This window comes from Polypterus senegalus, chromosome 12 (assembly GCF_016835505.1).
Source record: "Polypterus senegalus isolate Bchr_013 chromosome 12, ASM1683550v1, whole genome shotgun sequence".
In the NCBI taxonomy this organism is placed as follows: domain Eukaryota; kingdom Metazoa; phylum Chordata; class Cladistia; order Polypteriformes; family Polypteridae; genus Polypterus; species Polypterus senegalus.
The window spans coordinates 3,166,778-3,184,819 of NC_053165.1; positions in this window are offsets into that span (position 1 = coordinate 3,166,778).

The window sequence follows — 18,042 nt, forward strand, 5'->3', positions numbered from 1 at the left end:
CAAAATCACAATGACAAATGAAAAGCTATAAAGCTGGTTTTAAAGCAAACTGAAAATTATCCATTGGTTGAATCAAGCGAAAGAGAGGAAAATGTGAATTGATCATCGGACATTGACACAGACAGTAAAATCGATGCACATGGCATCTGCTGTGCCCAACGTCCACATGAAGTTTCACTGAGGTGCAACAGTAGCTGCATGGCAAAACAACTGCAGCCAAGTAGAAGGACAAGAAAGATGTTCACCCCCTAATCACTGTTTACACTGCTGCAAATGCCAATGCAGCATTGGCATTTGTCAGGTGAAAGAAACATGGAAGCCACCAAGCCTCATGTGCAAGCAACAGAAAAAAAATATTACAAGAAAAGTGTGCAAGGAAAACGTCCCTCTGCTCTCCTGACTGTAACACAGAGTTGGGCATTGGTGACTGCCTCACAATATGTCGCATGAAGGATGTGCACTAAATCTGTGCCAGCACAGCAGTTGACACTGGGAATACCTTTCCTACTCAATTTATTTCTTCATGATTCTTTTTCTAGGGGTAAGCAGAACGCTAAGGAAGCTACAAGAAGCAGTGGCCCCAGCACTGACCCCTGCTGGACAGCAATTCTAACATCACCTAATTCTGAAATATTTCCCCTCGGCATAATCCTTTGATTTCTGTGTCTGAGCCTATTTTGTACCCACCTATACGGTACACCCTAAATTCTTACTTCATTTAGTTTGATCTCTCAAGTGGTAGCTTACCAAAAGACCAAAACCATCAAAGCTCTGACTGAAACAGTTATCACTTGAAAAGTTTATTCATGGCCCACAAGTGGGGTGGTGGGGGCCAGCATAAATGCAGATACAATCAGGGCTCGCTCACCCTCCGAATGACAGCAGCCCATGATCTGACCCCTGCTGTGTTGTGACCCAGTGGTTGAGAAGCGCTCTTCTAGCTAACCTTTACAATCCCTAATACACTTCAGCTCCTCCACTAACATTTTAAAAGAACCTCCTTGAGTCATCTTTCACTTTCTCTGCAGTATTTTTCTCCAGCTGTCTCTTAGCCTCCCCAATCCTCTTTTCAACCATTGCTCTCACTTGTCTTACGGTTAGTGCTGGAGTTACTAGTCTTCTACATATGTGTTTTCATTTCTAACTTCCTTTTAGCTCCTTATTCATCCACAGTTTCCTTTCACTTCTAACTGCTATTAATTTTGGGATGAACTTTAGCAGGCACAGAAATGCTTATCTGTCACCACTGGATATATGAGAACGTCAGGCTGCCCTTCTGTAAACGTGTAGATCATTCCCTTTCTTTTGCCTTATGTGTATGGCTTACTTGGCCTTTAATGTGGGCTTTGTGGAGCTTCTGCATGGTGCAGCCTCTTGTTCATCCTCCCACAATGTGCGGATACTTTTCCTGTAGAAGCTTTCTTTCACTTGCAGCTTTTACTCCACATTATCGATGGAAACAGCACAGCCCAGCTTCAAGCTGCAGCACAAGGAGCATTGCAAATGAAGCTAAGAACATCTGGATGCGGCACATTCTCCAGCAGACCCCTGGACGTCTGAGGTATCGACATTAAACAATGACATTACTGCGTTTGTCACCTAAGTGCCAGTGTAGCGCTGCAATTTGTACACTTTTCTCGAAAAGCCTCACCATAAGGAGTCACCTAAAAAGTGCCCTTTAAACGGCTTTTTAGGCAGTTACTTCATCATTTACACATCTTTGAGGCACATTTGTGTGATCGCTGAATGCAAGACGATTCGATGGGTGCTGTCATGGCGGGTCTCAAGTCTGTAATTTTTGAATCTCAGCACAAATTCTTGTATAAATGGAAGCAGTCTGGTGTCAGCAATGACTCGCATTGAGCGGCGACGACAATGACACATCTACCAGAGCTTTTAGGCTCCTTCCTTTCATGCGACTTGTGTTCGCCCTCATTATATCTCTAGGCTAGAAAGCCAAGAATGTGCGGTTATAATGAGACTCGTCTTAAACGAGTGTAATCTTCAAATAATTAAATGTGTTTGGTTGCCAGGACTGTGTGTTTGTGTATGACAAATGAGCAACAGGAAGATTTCTACATTAAAGGCTGCCATAAATTTACCTTTTTTATGCTTGCAATCGTAACCAAAAACGTCCCCAGACTTATTTATTTGCAAGTTTCTTCTTACTTTGCAAGGCTTTTCAGTTGCCCAAGAAACTGTCATTATTTGCAATATAAAGAGAATACTGGGTTATTATGCTATAAAAATCCAACTGTGAAATAATCTGTTTTTGATTATTTAAATAGACGCCTCCTGATCATAAAATATTATTTAAGGATTTTAATTAAAAAAAAATAGCAGAGAGACGTAAGTGAATGATACATGCCCCTCAAAATGGATTTCCTGTAAACAGAACAGCAGGGCACAATAAAAAAGGCAGTTAAATCTCTATTTATCCCTGGATGGAACGAATCATCTGTTTTATAGGCAGAATCTCACCAAAGGAAATTAGTTCACAAAAAAAAGTAATTAGCAACTTGCTTAGTTTACAATGTGAGTTATCCTCTAGCGAGCAATAGAAACCCGTACTGATGGCTCGCTATCAAATAAACCCGTGAAGGTTTCACTAATTGAGCCTCATCCTGCATTATTCAAGCCACTGCTCTTCCACCGCACTTCTGGTCACCATGCTGGTTTTTATTTTAGAGGACCGCTGTCACGATTTGCACAAAAAGATGAATTTCTCAGATCTGCCTCTAAAATGACATGGTAGATAAACAGGAGCTTTGGCAAACACCAGGTATGCAGCCCGACAACATGACAACCAAGGTGTTACATGCAAAGAGACTTCTTGGTCCTTTATGACAAGCAGGAAAGGCACGTTAAATCAAATATCACAATGGGACTGGCTGAAAAAAAAATGTAATAAAATTAAAACAAATGTCTAGATTATTTTCAAGAGTGTGAAACTCCTTTTAACTGAGGGCCAGACAGAACGCTTTATACACTCCACGCCCAACAAGTCATGTGGGCATCATCACGCTCACAAAATATTCCACATTTCCAGCTTACACTAAATTCAAAAACTAACATTATATTCTTAATCCTCCATTTACAAAAAAAATCTAAGCAGATGAAATCTTTAAGTAAAGAACCTAAGTGGTCAGTTGGTGCTGTTCATGTCACAGGTGATCTGACAGCATGATAAGGGTGTGCACAAGCATGCCCTGCAAAGGACTGCCAGTCCACCCAGCACTGGTTTCTGATTTTACCCAGATAAGCTCCTGCCCCAAACAATGGAACAGGCTTGTTATGCGAATCTGTACAGACATTTAACATTAGCCATCCCTGGTAATGTCAACACTGGGGGTAGGTGGAAACTGGCACCGTCACAGCCACAGCCTGCCGCACCAAAGCTGGCATTTGCAAAGTCAGGACATCTGGGGAGAACACAGCCATTTTTTTTTTTTTTTTAAATATTCTTAAGTACATACTTCAAGTATAATCTAAGCACATCATAACAGGAAGGTAAAGTCATGTTTTCAAAAAGTCACTCCTACAAGGCATTAGTTTACTGCTTATGATGGGTGACAATTAATTCTGAAAGTGTCAATTTAACACTATTTTAGCAGAAAAGCGTACATTTTGAGCATATGACTGGAACACAGACATGCGACACAAGAAATACTGTATGGGATTTTTTTTTTTGTTTGTACCTTTTTCTGTGGACGTTTTTGACATAATTTGTCATTGCACAGCATTGGTCACTATTGGCTTCTATTATATCTTTTTATTTTTTTCCATTCTGCATGAAAACATGATTAAATAAAAAAAAATTCTCAGCACCACTACACATTACATGGGCTAAGCAACACATAAAGCAAAAACTAGCTGTGCGACCCATCTAAGACAGGCTGAAATCTAAGTAATCAACATGGACCTCAGCGTTAACATTTGCAGGGCACCATGCAATATTTATGTCCCTGTTATATGGCAGTTGGTATGGGATTCTTAAAAGCAGAGTTAATGATTGTGGTGCACCATCCAATGGAATGAAAAATACAATGCATGTATCTCTGTTAAATGGCATTTGGCATGGGGTTTGAAAAAGCAGTGTTGACGTTTGTGCCATGCCATCTGTTGAAATGACAGAGACTGGATGGATAGTTATCCTTTTATTAAGGTGGATATCAGTTTTGGGTGGATTATTCCTGTAATGTAATGTATTCTTAAAATAAAGCTAAATATCAGAGGTCAAAAATGTTTAAAGAAAAAAATGATAACCTGTTGACCTTATTTAAGTCATCTATGCTTATTTAAACTAATCACTTTATATGGAGATGCAGTTGTAAATTCATCAAAATCAAAAGGCACAACACAGGAAATTTGGACTCTAGGCATTGTCGCATATTTTCCACTTTGGTGTACCCCAAGTTCCACACTTCAGAAAGGAAACCTCCTATGTAATAATATGTGCTTAAGCTGCTTCAGGTAGCGCCCCCTGTGTGCTTACACAAAACATAACACCTGGTAGCTTTAGCTTGTTTTTCACAAATACAAATGGATGTTTCTCTAGTATTCTGTGTCCACCCCAAAGATGTGTGTGTGTGTGTGTGTGAGTGCACAAGGTTAACTTACAGTGTCAATGTGCCAGACAATGGACTAGTGCCACATCCAGGGGATGGTTCCTGCTACATGCTTCATGTTGCTAAAATAGGCTCTGGCACCCCAAAATGCTGAATTGGATGGAAGGGGGCTAAAATGGATTGATAGATGGATGGATGGATGGATGGATGGAAGGATGGCCAGCACAGTTGGCAGAGATGTTCATGTTGCTATCTCCAGGTTCCAGAGAGGTAGTTCTCCCTCTATGTGGATTATGCATGTTACCCATTACTCCATGTCGATGCTCACAGTTACTGCAGCTAAATCTGCTGCACTGTGGGCGAGTGTGCTATGGGGAGGCCTGATGAGAGTCCAGCTCTCTGTAAGCCAGTAATGTGTTCAAAAATGTCTGCTTTAAATGTGTAGTACAGAATTGCCTACCTACAACAAGCACAAAGGAATAATCTGCAGAATCAGGGGATCGGTTGTTAACATTCTGTACGATTTAAAATTTCTTACAACATACAAAACCTTGAAAACAGAGACAATGAACTATTGTGTGAGACAACAGACCAACAGGTCACTCCTTACAAATGCAACGATGAAATCATCAGCTGCCAGTTTGTGTAATGGCGATCAGCGAGCTTGAGTGGCTGCTTACTAGCGACAGATGTACACATTCAGAGGATGAATGAAAAGATGACATTTAATTACTGGAAATTGGTCTAGGCCTGTGCTGGGATCCCTTTGTCATGATTCACGAAAATGAATCATTCATGAGTTACATGCAAAGAGTTATGAAACACAGCCAACGGACACGGATTCGAGAGGAACGCTGCATATCAAGCATAGCATTTCAGGAGGCGTATGTTGATACCCTGTGCCAACTGCACATTTCTGACTTTTCAAAAATTCAAACACTGCAGCATTATTGCTCTTTATACTGTAAGCCAGCCTAACCAGCCCTGGTCCTGAACTACTTGATGCAAGTAGTTCACTCCAGGAAAGCAAGTATGGGAGAATGGCAATGGTAGACAATAGATAATTAAATAATAATCAAGTTCATACTTCTTGTAAGTGTATTTTATGTATACCCTGACCCAATAAAGGAGAGGAAGACAAAAAGGAGAAAGTAACATGCCTGTTCTGTAAAATGGGGTAAACTGGCAAGCCACCAGGGCAAAAGGAAAACTACTGGACCAAGACAGAAAGTACAAGTCACTGGCACAAGCCGCGTCAAAAGCTGTAATCCCTACCAAGTAAGAAACCAAATTAAAATCATTATCCAAACTATATTGTCGTCAAAACCCTAAATAATCTGAACAAAAAGAATAGCACACCAAATGTTTACAGTGAAAATCTACAGTCTTAGACATTAGCACTGCCCACAAATGCTGACCTTTGTGGGCACTGACTGGTCACATTGATCAGTGTTTCTCCACCACTTTGTTGATGGGACATGCAAGTAAGAATTTCACGGTGTTCTGTACATGTGACGATGCTACGACGATTACTACTTCTTCATATCTACTATGGCTACCAGTTTCTATCCAGCCATCAAATCCAACCCACCATTTTCTAAACCCACGTATCCAGAGCAAGGCTGCCGGTAAGCTAGAGCCTATCCCAGCAAGTACTGGGCACAAGCCAGAAACAATCCCTGGAGAGCGTCAGGCCAACATGAGGTGAACAGCCAGACACACAAACACATGCCTCTGGGGCCGATTTAGTGTCACCAATCCATACGACTGGAAATTCACATGAACATGGGAGAGATCATGCAAATTCCACCTTGGTCTACTTGTTGAAGGGTAGCAGTGCTACCACTGTGCCACCATGCCATCCAGTGCATTTCCTATATAAATAAAGCATATCTAATATACCATTATTTACATATCCTTTCACATCTATCATTTTACATATGACACAGAGCTTTTCACATGTATGTTATGTAGCACTTTTCTCCCATTTGTCTTTTTACCTGTTATATGGTGCCTTTGTTATGTATCTCTATTAAACAGTGCCCTTAATTACAATCCATTTATCTATTATATTGTGTACTTCATATCCACATATTATACAGTATAATGCCCTTCATGTTTATCTATCTTTGCATAGTATGGTTTACTGTCTCTCCATCCATATAACCATTTTCTAAATCTGCTTATCCAAAAGTAAAGCTTGAGCTCATCACAGAAAGCACTGGGTAGAAGGAAAGAACAACATTTGGATTTCACCAGCCCATCATAGCATGAATACACACATGCAAACAGAGTGTCTCTGTTTAGGCCCCCCAATTTGACATCACTAATCCACCATGTCTTTGGACTGTGGGACAAAACCCATGAGGACACAGCAAGAGCATTAGGCAGGAGTAACTGTTGGGCACAAGGGAAAAACAATCCCTGGAGTGTGCCAGGCCATCACATGGTGAACAGACACACATACACCAGGGGCCACTTTAGTATCAACAATCTACATGACTGGCATGTCTTAGAAGTGTGGCAGGAAGCCCATGCAGACACAAGAATAACTTCCTTGTTGCGAGGCAGAAGCTCTACTGTGCTGCCCAGTGCCATTACTGTATATGCAGCGTACCTAAACTATTGTTGTTTACGTGTCTATTATGCAGTGACTTTCATATGCATGTGCATTATCTGTCTATTATAGAGTTCCTTTCTTGTCTATCATTCTGTCCATTTACCCATTGTTCTATTATAGTACATAGTATATTTCATATTCATCTATTATATAATGCCTTTCACTTGTATCTCTCTATTGTATCCTACCTTTCCTATATATCTAGATTATAAATCTCTATTATGTCCCGCATTTCCTTCCATCCGTCTATCTGGCTGGCTAGCTACTATATAGTGCCTTTCCCTTCTATATACTCCATATATCTAATCGGTGTTTCATGTGTGAAAAACCCGCTTCACTTTCAGCCCAATCCATATAATTGTCACTGCACCAGGGGAAGACGGATGATGAAAGGGTGCCTTCAGTTTTTATCTACTGACTGAACCATTTTCTGCTTTACTTCCCTGACAGCACTGAAGGTCCCAGGGAGACATTAACCAAAATAAAATCTATGTTGACTTACATGTGCCTCCCCAGCCGATTGCAGAGGCACACTGCTTTGTTATGCACAGCACTGATTCTTTGAGAAATGCTTTTCTGAAAACACAAGTCTTCTCTGAGCTCAAGTGATGGCAGGTGCTACAGGTATACTGGATGTAGATTTGTGCATGGTGTGCATTCTGCCCAAGAAAAACCCGTTGTGCTTAATAATGGAGAAGACAAAAACTGCTTAATATTTTAAACAGACAGAGCAGAGGGCTTCAGGATGATTCTGTTGATGTTCATTTCCACAGTCAGAAGATCCCTATAACATTTTAATTAATGATTCTACTTCAGCACCGTCCGTGCATGCCTACAATAATCCTGTACCCCTTACAGAATATTTCATTATGATCCCCGTATGTCCCAAAATGCTTATTTATAGTCGCACAAATCATTTTCTTTTGTATTCATTATCTAGTGGGTGGTTAGGGGTCATGGGCCACAGGCGAGAAAAAGCTTAATTGACACGGTTAATGACTCTTTAATCTTTCACCAAAATGTTTAATTTGGATTAAATCAAAGGATTGCCCCTAGATGATCTGCTCTTGGAATGCAATTATGAACAATGAATATTATATGAAAACTAACAAGCAACTTAATGAACAAACAAATAAGCGATTATCCCAGCTCATAATAAAAGATGTTAGCACGAGCAGGCGCCACATGTTAGTACATCCTGCCATGCCTGCTCCGGTTAACACTAACCCACTTCCACGGGACTCAGCAGATGCCTGAAGTGGCACTCAAGTGAGTGACAAAAATTACCATGGAGGTCACTTTTTAGTTAAATGGCCCAGAGAAAATATTTATATTCGTGAAAGATAACCTTGCTTCAAAAAAAACAGAAAAAAAGAAAAGCCACCAGCGCTTTTGCCATGGGAAGTACAAATATGTTTTAACCTTACTTAGAAGATTAACAATGACTTCAAGCAAAAGCAGCGCAGACAAGACAGAATAATTAAAGAATGTTTATTCAGCACCCCAGCCTTAAATGAGCATATGAATTATGTATCTTATGTATCTCATTGTCAACACAATTGATGTGTCGTGTTTGGAATGTGGGCGCACGCGCGTTCACAACAGTCAGCTCAGCACACCTGACAGCCAATGACACCTTTCTGCATCAGCGCTTGATTGGTATAGAAGACCTTTATTAATCTTTTACATCTTTTATGGAAATCTTTACATTTATTTCCCAGAATTAATTATTCGGCAGGTTGTTGCGTGTCTAATTTTATAAAACTATTTAAAAGTGGCAAAATTAAGGAAGACGACAAAAAGGATTGTTGTGTGAGACTGAAAAACAAACCATGGTGGCAAGAATTGTTAGACCCTTATTTCCTTGAGGGGTTATTGGGACTTTACTATGATACGCATGATCTTCTCCACACTTTGAATGTGCGAACAAACAAATATTTAATATCAAACCTTGAAGTGGGATTAACTTGGTTCAGCAAATTTAAAAAAAAAAAAAAAAAAGTCACTAATACGGAGCTTGATGAACTGTGTTTTTGAAATTTCAATGGGCACAGCATCTGTGTGGACAGCAATTCCATATGGATTGTCTTCCATTTCTGGCCACCGCCAGGAATATAGCAGATTAATGGATTAGCAACTTCATATGTGCCTTGTATGAAGAAATGTGAACGAGGAGTTGGCCATGCAAGGAACCGCCTTGAGTCTGATGACACTGGGATAGGCCCTATATTTGGATTAAGCGAGTTCAATAAATGGATGGATGGATGGATGGATTCAGACTGATAAGTTTGTTGGACAAAGAGCACATCAAAATTGCCCACTAACTTGAATTGTGTTAAAGTAACCCTTAAAAGTGCATACCTGGACAGACCATTTCTGTCACATATGCTTTAGAGCCAGCGTGACATGATGCAACATATCATTCTCAAATCAGTGTCACATGCGGCCAGCGCCTTGGCCAACAATATTAAATACAAGGCAGCCCAGGGTTCATGTACATGAACATCCACATGGGTCCAAGTTCACAAATGTCAATTACCCCTGACTGACTTTGAAATAAGGCAGAAACCCCATATACATACAGGGAGAACAAGCAAAATACATACAGAAAATGGCTCGACCATGGGAATGAAACTCAGCATGCCATGTGAGACAGCAGTGCAAGCCACTGCACAGACATGCCACCCAAATGTTTGTTGAATCAACCTCAACACTACCTGTGCAAAGGTGGCATGTTCTCTCTGTATCCACTTGAAGTTTTCTGGGTTTTCTCCTGCTTACCAAAAATGACCAAGTGGACTGAATCTTGATTTTCTCTTTTTCCTTTGCATTTTTGTATTGATTTTGAAGTAAATGGCAGCATGTCATTATTATTTATTTGACCGAGTAGCATACCATTGTAATGTTCTGCTTTTCAATAAAACCTTCTATAAAAATGGATGTGTGCATGTCATGGTCTGCCAATAAACCGACACTATCCCCTACCATGGCCAAGCACCAAACACCTGACTGGCTCAAACAGGATGCTCCCATTGCAAAGAAGAGACACCCTTGCACTCAGAAGTTCAATTAGCTTCTCCTTTGGCACGACTTGTTCAAATGATGGTCTTCCATCCTTTTCCTATGAAAATGTGTACCTGACATTGTTTTCCTACAGCCCAGCAAGAATAGTGTAAAGGGAAGGGGTGAGTCAGTTTGGTTTGAGGGATGCATCCTGCCTGTCTTCCCTTCATCCCCAAAACTCCTTGAAGTGGGTCCAGACAATAGATATTTGAACAATGGTGTGACTGCTGTTCTGTGGAGTTAGTTCCTTCTTAGCTGAACGGTTTATGGGTTCAGAGGTGACACCTAACACCTCCAGCCTCAGCTGGGTTTGTTTCCTGCGGTTTTATCATTTCATTGCTCTTCTGATGCAGCTTAAGCCTCGGCCCTCAGACACATCTACTTAGTTAATCCAGATAGTTGAGGAAGTTGCAGGATTGGGCAGCTTCATCATGATTCTTAGATCATATTTTTTCAGCCGAGAGCTGCGACAGATGATGAGGCCTGGTTCTTATTGATCTGGAGAAGGAGCGACTCTATCCTGATGCCTCCCCATACTCCTGCCATGGTGAGCGAGCTCCACAATTTTGCTAAACTTCATTCTTCAGTCACAAGTGATCGGTAAATCAAAATCTTGTAATGATTCATATGCATGACTAAGTTATTAATCTGTAGTTTCCAATTTGTTACTATAAAGCCAGTAGTGGGTCACTGTCCCATGTTAACACAAGACTGAAGCAGCCCAGGCACTGCACAGCCACTCAATTCACATCAACTATGTTGAGTATTTGACTTTCAGACAAAAAGAAAACACAAGGGTCTGTATGTAAATCAGTTCTTTGTCTGCTTTCTTACTTCAGCCAGATACCTCATAAGACTTTCACTGGGTGTTCTGCAAACAAATTATTCTTTTTAATTGACTCTTAAGGGAATCCTCAAGCAGCCATCACTGCAGAACCAAACATCTTGAGGTGGAGACGGATCTGTGCCAGCTCCTCTACTTTTAGCTATACAGTGGTGAAGCTGAATCAAAAATCAAATATCCTCAAAGGTTGCTTGTTTTTATCCCCTTTGGTTACACTCCTTTGTATAGAAGCTCTTAAAAGGAATAACTACCAGGTATGGTCTCAAACACAACTAATTAACTGTGTCATTCATGTACAGGACATGTTAAAAGTAAAGCTGTTTCTCTTGTTAACTGTAACTCCAAACAACCAGTGGTGGATTGGACGAGCAGCGAAGACCATCAGGGAACTGGATGAAGCACTTCCAAGCCACCAAGGGAGCAGCCATCAGAATACACAGTCAAGTAGGGACAGGATGTTTGACCCCAAGGTTTTGAAGCTCATATCACTTTAATGAAGCACACGGTGTCAAACCAGTGCACGAAAGCCTATATCAAAAAATCACATTATCACGTGACTGATGAAATCTGAAAACTGAAATTTTAGTAATTGGCAATAATGGATTCAATGAGGCCATCAGAAATAAACTGGATACATTAGGATTAAAAGTCAAGATGGAGGTAAAAAGCTGAATTTTAAATCGCACATTCATCAGATCACTAGGACAGCATTTTTTCACTTAAGAAACATAAGTAAAGTTAGACCTCTTATATCATTGAAAGATGCAGAGAAATTAATTCACGCTTTTGTTTTCAGTCGACTAGATTACTGTAACGCTCTCCTCTCAGGACCACCCAAAAAAGACATAAATCACTTGCAATGAGTGCAGAATGCAGCTGCTAGAATCCTAACTAGGAAAAGAAAATCCGAACACATTTCTCCAGTTTTGATGTCACTACACTGGTTGCCTTGACTTTAAAATTTTGCTTATGGTTTATAAAGCCTTAAATAATCTGCGCCATCTTATATATCGGAATGCCTGACACGTTATATTCCAAATCGTAACCTCAGATCTTCAAATGAGGGTCTCCTTAGAATTCCAAGAGCTAAACTTAAAAGAAGTGGTGAGGCGGGCAGGCGGCCTTCTGCTGTTATGCACCTAAAATCTGGAATAGCCTGCCAGTAGGAATTCACCAGGCTGATACGGTAGAGCTCTTTAAAACACTGCTGAGAACACATTACTGTAACATGGCCTTTTTATAACTTCACTTTAACTTAATCCTGATACTCTGTATGTTCAATTCATCATAATAACTATTCATAGTGTCTCCAAAATCCATACTGACCCCAACTCTCTCTTCTGTTTCTTTTGCCTGCGCCACCACCACCTACTGAAAGCATCCTGATGCACCAACATTGATGGACTGAAAGCCAGAAGTCTACGTGACCATCATCATCAGGTCCTTCCATGAAAACCCTAAATACAAAGAGGACTGTTTGACTTATGTTAGGTAGAATGTCCAGAGGGGACTGGTCAGGTGGTCTCTTGGTCTGGAACCCCTACAGATTTTATTTTTTTCTCCAGCCTTTGGAGTTTTTTTTTTGTTTGTTTTTTCTGTCCACCCTGGCCATCGGACCTTACTTATTCTATGTTAATTAATGTTGACTTATGTTTATTTTTTATTGTGTCTTCTATTTTTCTATTCATTTTGTAAAGCACTTTGAGCTACATTTTTTTGTATGAATATGTGCTATATAAATAAATGTTGATTGATTGATTGAAGATTCAAAAGCTTTAAACCATCCCACATGCCATTAACAAGGATTTGAAACTACCAGTCATATTTTATACAGGGACTATATTGAATTAAACAAGGAAAGCAGAAATGTGTAAACCTGTTACAAGAAGGTAAGCACCATACTATGTTGGCACAACTGCTACTCACAATCTGAACCACAAAGACAACAGAACTGGTCTCATCAAAAAGGCTCAGCGGTGAATGCTTTTTTCCTCCGTCAACTTAGGAAGTTTAATATGTCCCAGTCAGAGCTAGGGCAGTTTTACAGAGTCATTATTAAAATCATCCAAACTTTCTCCATAGCAGTCTGGTATGGCAAGGCATCTACTCACTCAAAACAAACTGTGGCATGTTAGTATGACAGGAGAAAAGACTGCAAAACTGAAACTGGAATCCACTGAGGTCCTGCATACATCAGGGTCAGCACAAACCCTGTTGATTCTCTTTTCCCCATAAGAACAATCATAGTATTTACACAAATAGGAATCAGTGGTGCCTTATGATGTTGAGGTATTGAAGTGCAAGCACCAGACTGCCGATGAATCCTTGGTCTTTACATCACCACTGTAACTGTACTGACAAGCTACATCAACCTGGGGAGGAATCACCATTAGCATGAGATGGTATTCCATAATGCAAATGAGAATGTTCAAAGCTACAGGGAAATCTAGAAAAACAACAAGCCCACCAATGTCACAATGGAATCTGGGCTGTGGGGTTGGAAGCATTTATTGGGTTACTTAAATCATAAATTGGAATTGGACTCGGACTACATATAAATTGTAATATAATAAGTTCAAATTTTCAATTTCACATAAACTGATTCAATTAAACATTTTCTTTGAGATTTTAGATAAAAATATTGATTCTTTTCAATTTTTGTTAGTTCAGTCTTTTGCTCAGAGTTACTCGTTGTTCATAAGTCACAGTGGCATCACCACAGCCTTTAAACCCAAACTTTAACAGGTTAGGGTGCTAAAAAGTAGCCTGACAATTCACACTGGCAGTTGTGTGCTTTCAATCAGCACAGCAAAAACATGAGTCTAATCACAAACAGAGGAGTCGGTGAGGCCAGAAACTGAGGAGTCAGAGCTGTGAATGGAGTTGAAGGTTTTGGGTACCAGCTCCACAAGTCAGATGGAATTACAGCTCAGTAAAGAGCCAGAATTCATCATCAGCCTGTATGATAGCATCCATGGTGGCTGCTCCAATGGCAACAAATTAAGTAAGATAGTAGGCAAGTAAAACTTATTTATAAAGCACATTTCAGGAATAAATGTAAAAAAAGCATTTTACAAATGGTCATCATAGACAATCACACAAAGGTGAGGAAAGAAATTAGAACCAGGAACAAAATGCAAAGACATACACAATAAAACTTGATAACCCACAAAAGCAAGCTTTAACAAATTAAGATCAGCAAAAAGATGCACAGAAATAGACAGCAAAATTGCACAAAGGTGAGCTTGAATAAATGGATTTTAAACTAGTTTAAAAATGACCGCTGACCCAATGTCTACAGAAAGTGAATTTCACTGCCTCAAAAGCACAATCTCCTTTACTCTTAAAGTGTGGTACATGAGACATCTAATAAACCCAATCAGAAATCCCCAAAGAAGTGCTATGATAAAAGGCAGCAGTAGGTCAGTAATACAAGTAGGAGTATGATCATGTAGGGCTGCAAAAGTGAGAACTAGGACTTAAAAACAACTCAAGTTTCATGGGAAGTCAGTGCAAATAAATCAAGAAGGGTGTGATGTGAAATATAATTGCATCTTTTGGACAACACATTTAAACATTCTTATTGGAGAACATGACTGCACGTACCAACATGAATATTTATTGCAGCATTTTAAACACCATGATTATCATAAGATCATAATGAACACAGAGCGTTCTTATGCTTTTAGTGCACCTGTCGGATTGCAATGAAAGCGCGCTTCCTCCGCTGGCTACTTCGAGCTCATGGCTGCTATACTTTTTTGTAATCCGTCTTCTAACCGATCGCCATGAAAATACAGTTACAGGTGTTTGTGTTACGCTTTCAGGAACACCTTGCGTCGGTCGTATTGGTTAATATACTCACAGGACAGCCCAGTCTAGGCGTTTCTGTTCGCCCGTCTCTTTCTTATTGGTTTATACACCCACAAGTCTGGGCTTTTATTTATTTTATTTTTTTTTGTTTAGCTGAGGCATCCCCAAACGTGGGTCATCTTAGCCTCGCCCACTTTTTCATAAACATCACACGAACATACCCTGAAACGGGAACTGCAAATCAGAAACCACGCTAAACAACAACGTTAAGTTGCTTTTCTACTGTAAAAACAGAAAATGGGCAAATGTACGTTATCATATTGCATAGTTTACTGTTTTTTTTTTTTAATAAAAGTCGGATATGACCTATAGAACCCATTCGGCACTGTTTCACCTGTAGCGTATTCTCTCACCCAACTTTAAATGAAATGCACATCGAAGTATTCTTCCTTAATGCCCATTCGATTGCCACTTCTAATGCACTCGATTGATTTTGCTGTGGTTCTGCGATGTACATGCAGGGCAGAGTGTTAACCAGATAACCTACTTAATTAACTTAACAACAGTTAACTCTCAATGTGCCTTTCCTCGAGCACAGAAGTGATTTACAATTTGACACATGGAAACGACAGACGAATTTCAACAACTACAAATGCTGGACATGAAAAAAGTGAAGGTTAAGGATTGATTTGCATGTAGAGTACCGAGACTCTGTCATCAAAACATCGACTATTTTGTTTTCTAATTACCAAGAAAAAACTTTGTACCAGCAGCAAGTTTAACTGCAGTAAAGTAATCAGCAACAACAAAAACAAACATATTTCATGACACGTTTATTTAAGCTCACACTTTAAACTCTTTTCATTATCTGTCGTCACATTTCATCATTCTTTTATTTGCGTATTTAATTTTGTCCGAAGTACTTCTCCGTAGCGCTCGGCTTGTTGACTCGACCAATGGAAACGATCGGACTGTGCTGGGATAAACTTTAAACTCCGCTCAGGCACAACCCGGCTGCACTCCCGAGTATGGAGGCGGCAACTGTTTGCAAGCACGAACGGCAGGAATTCTCGAAATGCACTTCGATCAACACGTGAAATAAATAAGGCCCTCACAATCTTCCATGTTTTGTTACTCGACCCTGTTGTAACTTACTGAGCAAAATGCTGCCTTATTTTGTCAGTAACACAGTACAAGACCCGACCCAAACAACGACACCAAAACAACACTGGACCACCTCGACCACAAACATTCAACATTAACATAAATATCTGTCAACGATAAAATAAAACTGCGTCGTGCAAAGCTGTGCTACCACGTACAAAAGTGAAACGAGCTCGGTATTCCTGGGCAGTGAAAACCCTCTCAGCTCGGACTTACAGTAAGTGGCGCTCCTGACCTCTAGATGGAGCGGTCGACTTGAGCCGCATCTTACCGGTGAATACACATCACACTTAAGAGTAAATGCACAAACCAATACGGTAATTCAACAGGCATTTCTCATAAACAGCAGGCGTTTCATATGATTTTTTACTTACTATGCATTCCATATTCGAGGGTTTCTTCTGCAATGGCTTGTTCTCCAATCTCTGCCAACTTGGCGTTGCTTCCACCTTGAGAATTTCTGTTACAATCAAGTTCTTCATCGTAAGCGGTCTTCCAATTCGCCTGATGCCGAGTGTCAATGAACACTCTTAATGTTGTCACTGTAACTTTGTAGTCTTTACGGTATCGTCGTTACCTTAACGCCTGTACTTCGTAAATGTGCGACCCAGTCCAATGTAAATATCCTCGACTTTTTCGTATCGCCTCTTCCATGGAGGCAGAATGGAATTCGTTATTTTAAAACGGCAAAAAGTTCAGGTTGTTTGGAAAATTCTTACATCATGAGCTGTAATGAAAGACGCTTTCAAACACTTCCCGTTTTAACTCATTCACAAGTTTTACCTTTAAAGTCATGGCTTATCTTATTTTGTTTTCTTCTCATATTGCTGCAATGTTAGACACTTCTAGAGTCTGGTCGAGTGGCTAACTGATTTTCAGGTGACGTTTAAGCCAAGGACGGCCATACAGTAAGAACACCACAATGGCGTCGCCGCTCGTCGGCCTCAGCGACAAACAGTGAACTTCGCGCGCGTATCGGCTAAGGAGTGACGTGATTGGCCACATCTGGTGTAAGTATTGGACAGAAGTGATGTGATTGGTCACGAAGGGAGGCAAGGAGAACGCGCGAAGGCGTGTGCCGCTGCTCCTTAACTTCGCTCGGATTGTTTTCAGTCGAGAGTTACGGTAATACGCAGATACGAACACTCAGAGAAGTGTGAACAGCAACATGCCAACAGCAGTCAGAACTCTTCAGACCGAAGTCCATTCCAATTCAGAAATATGCGACTTGAACTTGACCTCCGTTTCAACAAGTGGATGTACAGCCTAACTAATTTGGGGCCGGTGTTTGTGAAACCTTCGCCATCTTCCTGCGTGGTCGTCGTCGTGCCAATGGAAACAGGTGACCGACGGGGGTCTGTGGTTGAGTTGGTATTGCGTTACATTAATATTGAAAACTAAGCATAAAAGATTATTTAACTTTTGTTATGAAAGGCCCTTAACCTTCAATTGCTCCAGGGGCGCTGTACAATGGCTGACCCTGCACTCTGACTCCAAGGGGTATGCGAAAACCAAGTCCTTTCCTTTGGGATTATGTATTAAATTATACAGTATATATTATTTATTATTAAATATATATAATTATATTAAAGTATAATAATTTAATAGGCTATTTTTATTTCAAGCACTGCTTCTATTTTTCTTAGCCTCTTCATTTCATTTTAAACATTGATTGTTTTTTTTTTTGGTTTGTTTTTGTGTGTTGCTCTTCAGGGCCACCATGTGCTCCTTGTGTGCGTATGTGAGCCTTAACCTTGATATAATATTGTCAGTTTTTAACTGTGTTTTATTTTATGATCTGTGGTTGCTCTAAGGCTTAGTTCACACTGGTCGTAGTTCAAATGGTGCTTTCAATTTGTGCTAACTGGTTTCAGATTACTTTGTAATCCTGTGTGTTTAAACAAATCAGTGTCTTTAGTTTAGTAATTTGTAAAATCTATACTTGCATTTTACCTCCGAGCCTGTCACAG